Here is an 8076-nt window from a genome sequence, read left to right on the forward strand (position 1 = left end):
ATATTTTCAAAAAATCTTAAAAGGATAATCAGTTTCAATCAACCTTTCTAAAATTATGCCCCTAGATGATTGGGTAAAGGGTCTTTATGGATATTCAGCTTCTCTAATTTATTGAAGGGTATCGAGCTTGCTCTAGTCAAACTTTATATCTTATGCTTCAAAGTAAGGCATGTTTCTATAGAGTGACCCACATTCTTATTATGGTAGTCACATTTAGCATTAACATTGTACCATTTAGGATAGGGTGGCTTCAATGATTCCAAAAAAATTAGGGATACCAGGTTATTCTTGATCAATTTAAAAATAGCTTAGTATAGGTTATGGGAATAAGATCAATGCGAGCCTTCTATTGATTACCCCTGGATCTTTCCAAATTACTCGCTTGATTGTTAGGATTTAAAAATGGTATAGTAATAAGATCAGGCCCATATGTAGGTGCTTAAAGAGCTGATTGAGGAGGACTTGGAACAATATTGTTCACGGTTGAAAGATAAGGTTGGTAAAAAACTTGTGCAACACTATTAACTATTGGATAATAAGCAAGATGAACATATGATGGATATTGAGCATAACTTCTAGATTGTTGTCCTTCAAAACTCACTGATTTGGCTTCATCCTCTTCTCTTTTAGGCATCCCACCTTCTTTGGCACTATTGGTCTATCTTTCCTTAAATTTGTCACTCTTTATGGCATTTTTAATAATCTTCTCTGAGATCATCTTATCAGTAAAGTTCTTTATTACATTCCATATCCTTTTTTCATAATAGGGCAACTTCAAAGTACTTACAAATAAAATCATTATTTCTTTTTTAGTTAAGGGTAGCTGCAGTTGAACAATAACATCCCACCACTTTTGGGCATACTTCTTGAAAGACTCATATGCTTTTTTTCTCCATACCTTATAATGAAAGGCAATCAACAGCCATATCTATAATGTGACAGTATTGGTTGATAAAGGACTGAGTCAAATCTTTCTATAACTTAATGCAGGATCTATCCATCTAAATCTACTACCTTGCAGTAAACCCGATTAAGCTATCCTAGAACACATGCATAAGTAACTTCTCATTACTGACATGTGCTACTATCTTATGAAAATATATTATGATATGCATAATAGGGCACTTGGTACCATCATACTTTTTAAATTCTAATACTTTGAATTTTAAAAGATTCACAACATCTGAAACTAGATAAATGTTGGTAGCATCCATGGATCCATAGAAATCAATGCCTTTTACAACCTACAGTCTTTTCTCAATTATGCTCATGCTTGATCAGTCTTAAAATCTTTTGAAGATACAGTTATCTGTAGTTTTTCTTTTTCTTTTATCTCATCCAGAGTAGGTGGTTGAATGAGCTCGACTGTATTTTCAGTAAAAATGAGATTATTATAATTCTAGACATTTCCATGACCGAGTTCATAAGTCATTCCTGGGTAGTTGTAATTCAAAAACATAGTCGATTATGGTTGAAAGCTTGAGGTGGTCTGAGTCTGATGTGGGCTAAAACTTTGAGGATATGCTAATTCAGTAGCTTCTTGTGAAATATCTTCTTCTATTGCCATTTTCTAGAGCTTTTAAGTTTTGCTTAATTTTTCTTCAAGTATCTCCGAGTCTTTTCTATTCTTTCAAGTCGGTCTACATTATCTTGTTCCATTTTTCTAGCTCTAGCTTGAGTGTAATACTAGTGTTGATTTATCTTTGAACCTTGATTTCTCATAATTATAGTGCAAATTTAGAATGATGTTTATGGACCTTTCAAATTCTACATGAGAATGAATGCAGTAATTACATGAATGAATGCATATACAATAAAGAAGTTAGTATGTAATCTACAGGTATGTTTATGAATATGCATAAAAAGAAAATAAAAAAGACAAGAAAATCAGTTAGTCATTTCAATAAAAGAATAAACACCATAAAGTAAGTAAAATAATAACATGACCCTAGATTTAGGTTAACTATAAAGGGTGAAAGGACATGGCTCTACTATGGTTAGGCTCTTAAAGTTAGCTATATGTAGTTTGGATTATCTCTAAAAGGTTTCTAAATTGTTCCTTACATCATAGTCTATCATAGACTAATAAGGTACCCCAATCCTCATCCATCATAGGTTATAAGCAAAAAAGGTTTAATTTGAGTGGGAGTATTTCGTAGGCCCATGCAAATATATGAAATCTCACGAGGGCATAGGTACTTCACTCCCTCATAAGGGTAGAGCTTAAGTGGAGAGCTTATGTTATACATGTGCAAGTGAATGACAGATATATATATGTGAGTAACTAACAGAATATAAACAATGAAAAGAAAGAAATAAGAAAGAAAAAAAATCTTAAATTCATTAAACAACGCTTGGATAATAAGAAATCATTTACTAGCTTGACTCTCGATATCTCCAATGAGTCACCAAACTATCATAACATATAGATCCGTAAACCTACCGATAGATATGGATTAGAGAAGTCGCCATCAATCTTTTTTGTCTAGGTGTGATTGACCACTTGAAACATATTCTAACTTGTAAAAATAGATGTTAGGTTCAGGAGTCAATTATGCATGGGAAAGGTTGTAGCATCCTCACAATGCCCATCCAGAGGAGGTACCAGTTTGATTTCAAACTATCCAAGCCTTTATCATTTTATGATTTACCAAATAATTTAATATTGAATATGTATCTTAAAATTGTCCTAATAGTTTGGTAGTAATTTAAGATAAATTTCTCATATTAGGAATATTCATAGAGACTAGTGTCTCATTCTGAAGAGGCTCCATCATTGGTTATTAAAAGATTTTATTCAAGAAAAATCAGTAAGTCTCCCAATAGTTTGATAGGACTTACTTTGAAATAATCCTCCAATAGTTTGGAGAATAAAATTATATTTTATTTTTCATTACTATTATTTTTTTGAAAACTGATCTATAGAATTTTTCTAATGGTTTGGTGGATTCCATTTAAAAATTAAATCCATGAAAATTCTCCAATAGTTTGGTAGAATTTATGAATTTATTTTGTAGAGATTTATATTTGAAAAAGATTTTTTTTACTGAAAGGATTTTTTTGTTTTTATAAATATTTTTTTGAAAACTTAAAAAAATTTTTTATTATTATTTTGAAAACTTATTTGAAAAGATTTTTTTTTGTTTTTTTTACTTATTTGGAAAAGGTTTTTTTCTATAATTGTTATTTTAACAAAAATAGTTTTTACAAAATAATAAATTTCTAAAAAATAAAAGCAAAAAACTAAAAATAAAATGAATTAAAAATAAAATTAAAATTAAAAAATAAAAATAAATGAAAAAAGGAAACCTTAAGATCGGGTCAGGTTAATACGCGGATCAACGAGTTAGAGTGCAGATTTTGGGGTACCAAAACGTGGTCATTTTGGAGTAGTATAAAAACAAGCTTTCAACATTTTTATCCGAGATACCTCTGCTTTCTCTCTCTTTTAAACCCTAAGCGTTTTTCTTTCTCTTTAAAACCTAGCCGAGATCCCACCAAAAACTAGAAATCCCTATCGATTTTTGGAAAATCCCATCGAAAAATTCATATTTCGTCAGAAAACTCATCGAAAAATTCATATCTCACCAGAAAATTTATCAAAAAATTCAAACATTCAAACTTCAAACCCAGTTTTCTAGAAAAAAAAAAACCCAAAAATTTCCTATTTTTTCGAGATCCTCTCCAAAATCTTTCAGGACCTAATCTCATTCCCTAACAACCTAAAATTAAACCTAGAATCTTTAAATCACACCCAAAAACCTGAAATCGATTTTAGAATCCCAAACCCAAAATTCGAAAAACCTAGTACTTCCCAAAACACCCAGCTTGTCCAAATTAACTGTGCCCTCTAAAATCCACTCCTCTAGTGTGTTGTTCTGTGCTGTTAGTGCAATTTATAGACAACCTTAGAACAAATTTAGGCAATAGATAAAATCAATCCCAGGCTTGAATCTTGAAATTAGGTTATGCCCAAACCCTAAATTAGGTCTAAGTTCCTTATTGATTTCTTAGAAAGTTCCTTGATTTGAGCTTTGATTGACCTTTTGACCAAATTCAATTCTTGATTTCAGTTATTCAATCAATAGTTAGGAAGAAAGAAAAGAAAACTAAAATAAGATTACAATAATAATAATAATAATAATAATAATAATAATAATAATAATAATAATAATAATAATATATAATATAATAAAATAACCTTATTGACCTCGGTCACATATGGGTTTACAATGATCTTTTCAACTCTTCAGTTCCATCAAAGAGATTTTTTTAAAATCTAAATCGATGATTATCATCTAACCATCGATGATGTGCTATATAATAGAACTTCCTACCATTAGGTAATCACTTCGAACATGTTTGCGTAACACAACATGGACAAGCGTAACGGCCTTTTGTGCTTCAACTAAATAAATTTGAATAAGCAAAAAAATTATTGATAGTCCATAATAATGCAACACGCATATTGAAGTTTTTTTTTATGCATCATAGGTCTTAACTCCTACTCATAATTGCTTTCACTCTTTAATAAGAGGTTGTATGTAGATGTCTATATCATTACCTGAATTTTTTTTCTCAAAAATTATCATAGACAAGATAAATGACTATTGCTTCATGGTAATCCATGATGACAAATTGTATATAATCAATACAATTGGTCAAGTACTATAAGAAGTACTTATCATTTTGAACAGGTTGAATCCATCAGATACTAGTCCAAGCATAACATTTCGAGGATAAGATGCAAAATCTAGAAACCTAGAATAAAATGATTTTCATACTAAAAAATCTGTAGGATGCCTCAATGATCCATCATCCATTCCCTTCTCATGATGCCACCTCATTGAATTTACAGTTTTGAAAGGCATGAAGAGTCGTTGAAATCTTGGTATTAATGAAAAATAGCACAAAACCTTTACAAGCTTCTTTTTTACATATACCTCATCACCATCCTCATTTAACCTTTCATCAGGATTTTTGTCCACCCAATGAAAAATACCACACAAATGATAAGATTTTTAATTTTTTCTATCACCTCAATACAATATGCAGTCATTAGGACAATTATGAATTTTCTCATATTCGAAACCCAAATCTTTGATCATCTTTTTTGATTCCTTACAAGATTCAATGATTTTACAAAAAGAAACATTTTTTTTCATAAACTCTAATAATAAAATCAAAAAATTTCTCGTCCATTCACATAAGCACTTCAAGTGAAAAAGACGAACATAAAAAGATAACCTTGAATGCTTCGATCCCTTATAAAGTTCTTCATTCATATCCTCAAGCAACCTATAAAACTTTGATGCTTCTCATCTAGGTTGTTGGTCACCTACACATATCCCATGTTCACCAAATTCATTCATTTCAATATTAGACTGATTAAATCCATTATTTTAGGGAGACAGATTATGAAAATGTTAGTTATGAAAGTTAAAAGCATCTCGCTACATGCCTTTAATGTCATCTGCTATAAAAAGATCATGTTAGTGTTGGGAGCCCTTGAAGTTGAAAAAACTTTAATGAAAGACCTTAACAGTACAAACTCTCATTGAAAATACCAATTAACATATCCCGAGATAAATTCAATACAAATTAAATATTCAAAAATAACTTCACTCATTTGCAAATCGTTATTAGCACACTTCACACATGTGCATAATATCATATTATCTTTACTTATATTTTTAAATGCAAAATTAAGAAAAATTTTCACTCTATCTAGGTACTCTTAAATTAATTTTGACTTTTGTATCTAACTCTTATCCATTTAGTACTTGCTACATTATCAAATCAAATTGATATAAATAATTTATATGAAAACAAACATGTAAAATACTTAAGTTTACAATGTTTTAAACAAAAAATAATAACAAGACCAGTTCTTACAAAAGACTAGAACTCTTTATTATAAAGTATTTTCTTAGCTACCAGATATAAAGCATTTAAAACTCTGCTACTAATACAGACATTACCCTAAAGTATTTGTAGTTTGGGTTAAAATAAGGTAAAACTGGTTCAGAGGAAACCTAGAAAAAGAAAAAAATAAAAGGGAAATGGAAATGGATGATAGGTTCCAAATTGGTATTTGAGGAAGGTGGGTTTTGAAGAAAAATTTTAAACCAAAAAGAATATTGCAAATTGCAAAAGCTGAAAGAATAATAGAATGAAGTAAAAGCTAAAGTAAATAATTAAGGAATAGTCAAAATAGGGTTCTAAAAGACAAAGCTCGAATACTAAAAGTTGAAGAAAAGGGAAAGTAAATTGTAGTTGGTTAAAAAAAAATAGTAGATTAATGAAGATGAAACTTGAAACTAGGGATTGGATGTGATAAGTTTGGAGGTAATTTTATTGGAGTTTGTAAGATACACGCGCATATATATGATAAATAGAGGCATTTTCAACAAATAAATGCCCATAATAATCATCGTAATATTTTTAGACAGGATTATTAAAAGTGTTTTTGGCATAAAATGCCTTCAATAAATAATCTATTGAAAAAACGAACCTTATTATTGAAGGCATTTTCTATGAAAAATGCCTTCAATAATTTCTTCTTAAATTTTTTTTGAAATTATTAAAGGCATCTTTTAGTAAAAATACCTTCAATAATCTATTATTGAAGGCATTTTCGGCAAAAAACTGTCTTCGTTTATTTTTTATTAGTGAATGTAGTTTTCTACCAAAAATGCATTCGATACTCGTCATAAATTTTGACTAAGATATTATTATAGACGTTTTTTACTATAAACACATTCACTAATTCCCTCAAAATTTTAATAGCTTATTTATTGAAGGCATTTTTTTGCATAATATGCCTTCAATAATCCCCTTAAATTTTAACAAGATGATTTTTGAAGGCATTTTTTTATTAAAAATGCCTTCAATAATCTCAACTTCAAAATTTTTAAAAAAATTATTGGAGGTATTTTTTTTTTTTATAAAATGCCTTTAATAATCCTTGTGATATTTTTAGCCAAGATTATTGAAAGCATTTTTGGCATAAAATGCCTCAAATAAATAAGATATTAAAAAAATATACCAGATAATTGAGGAGTTTTCTAAAAAAATACCTTTAAAATTTTTCTTTTAAAAATTTTTTAGGATTATTAAATGCGTCTTTTAATAAAAAAAATACCTTCAATAATCTCATCGTAAACTTTTAAAGAGATTATTGAAGGTGTTTTTGACTACAAATACTTCATTAATTCTTTCAAAAGTTTTGAAGGAATTTATTGAAGGTATTTTTTGCATAATACACCTTTAATAATCTCTTCTATTTTTATCAGGAGAATATCAGTGAATGCGATTTTTTATCAAAAATACCTTTAATAATTCACTCAAATTTTTTAAAAAAATTTATTGAAGGTATTTTTTTGCATAATACGCCTTCAATAATCTCCTTAAATTTTAATGAGGAGACTTTTAAAGACGTTTTTGGCTAACAATGCCTTTAATAATCTTCTCTTCAAAATTTTTAAAGGAAATTATTGAAGGTATTTTTTTTATAAAATGCATTTAATAATCCTCGTAATATTTTTGGACAGAATTATTGAATGTGTTTTCTAAAAAAAATGCTTTCAATAATCCTATTACTATTTTTGGATAGAATTATTAAAGGTGTTTTATAAAAAAAATGCTTTCAATAATTTCCTTTAAAAAATTATTTTGGATTATTAAAGGCCTTTTTTTAGTAACAATGCCTTTAATGAGCTCGTAGTCAAATTTTAAAGGGATTATTGAAGGTATTTTTGCTAGAAAAATGCCCTCACTTATAATTTTTATATTCATTCTCTTGTCTTAAACTTCAGAATCACAAACTGCTATTATAAAGAAATAATTAAAAGCTACATTAATAAACCAAACTAAACCTCATAAACATTTTTAGTTTGACTTTGGTTTCTTTATCTTTATAGTAATCATCGACCTTCAACAACTCAATGTCATGCACCTCTTTGTTTACCTGTATGTCCTTATCTTTTTATTTATTGTATTATTTATATTCTTCGATAGAGGTATTTTTTTTGTTCATTGCTATTTACATCTGTATATATGTTTTTATTCATTTCA

Source organism: Durio zibethinus, chromosome 5 (genome assembly GCF_047325235.1).
Source record: "Durio zibethinus cultivar Kanyao isolate XHJ-2024 chromosome 5, ASM4732523v1, whole genome shotgun sequence".
NCBI lineage: Eukaryota > Viridiplantae > Streptophyta > Magnoliopsida > Malvales > Malvaceae > Durio > Durio zibethinus.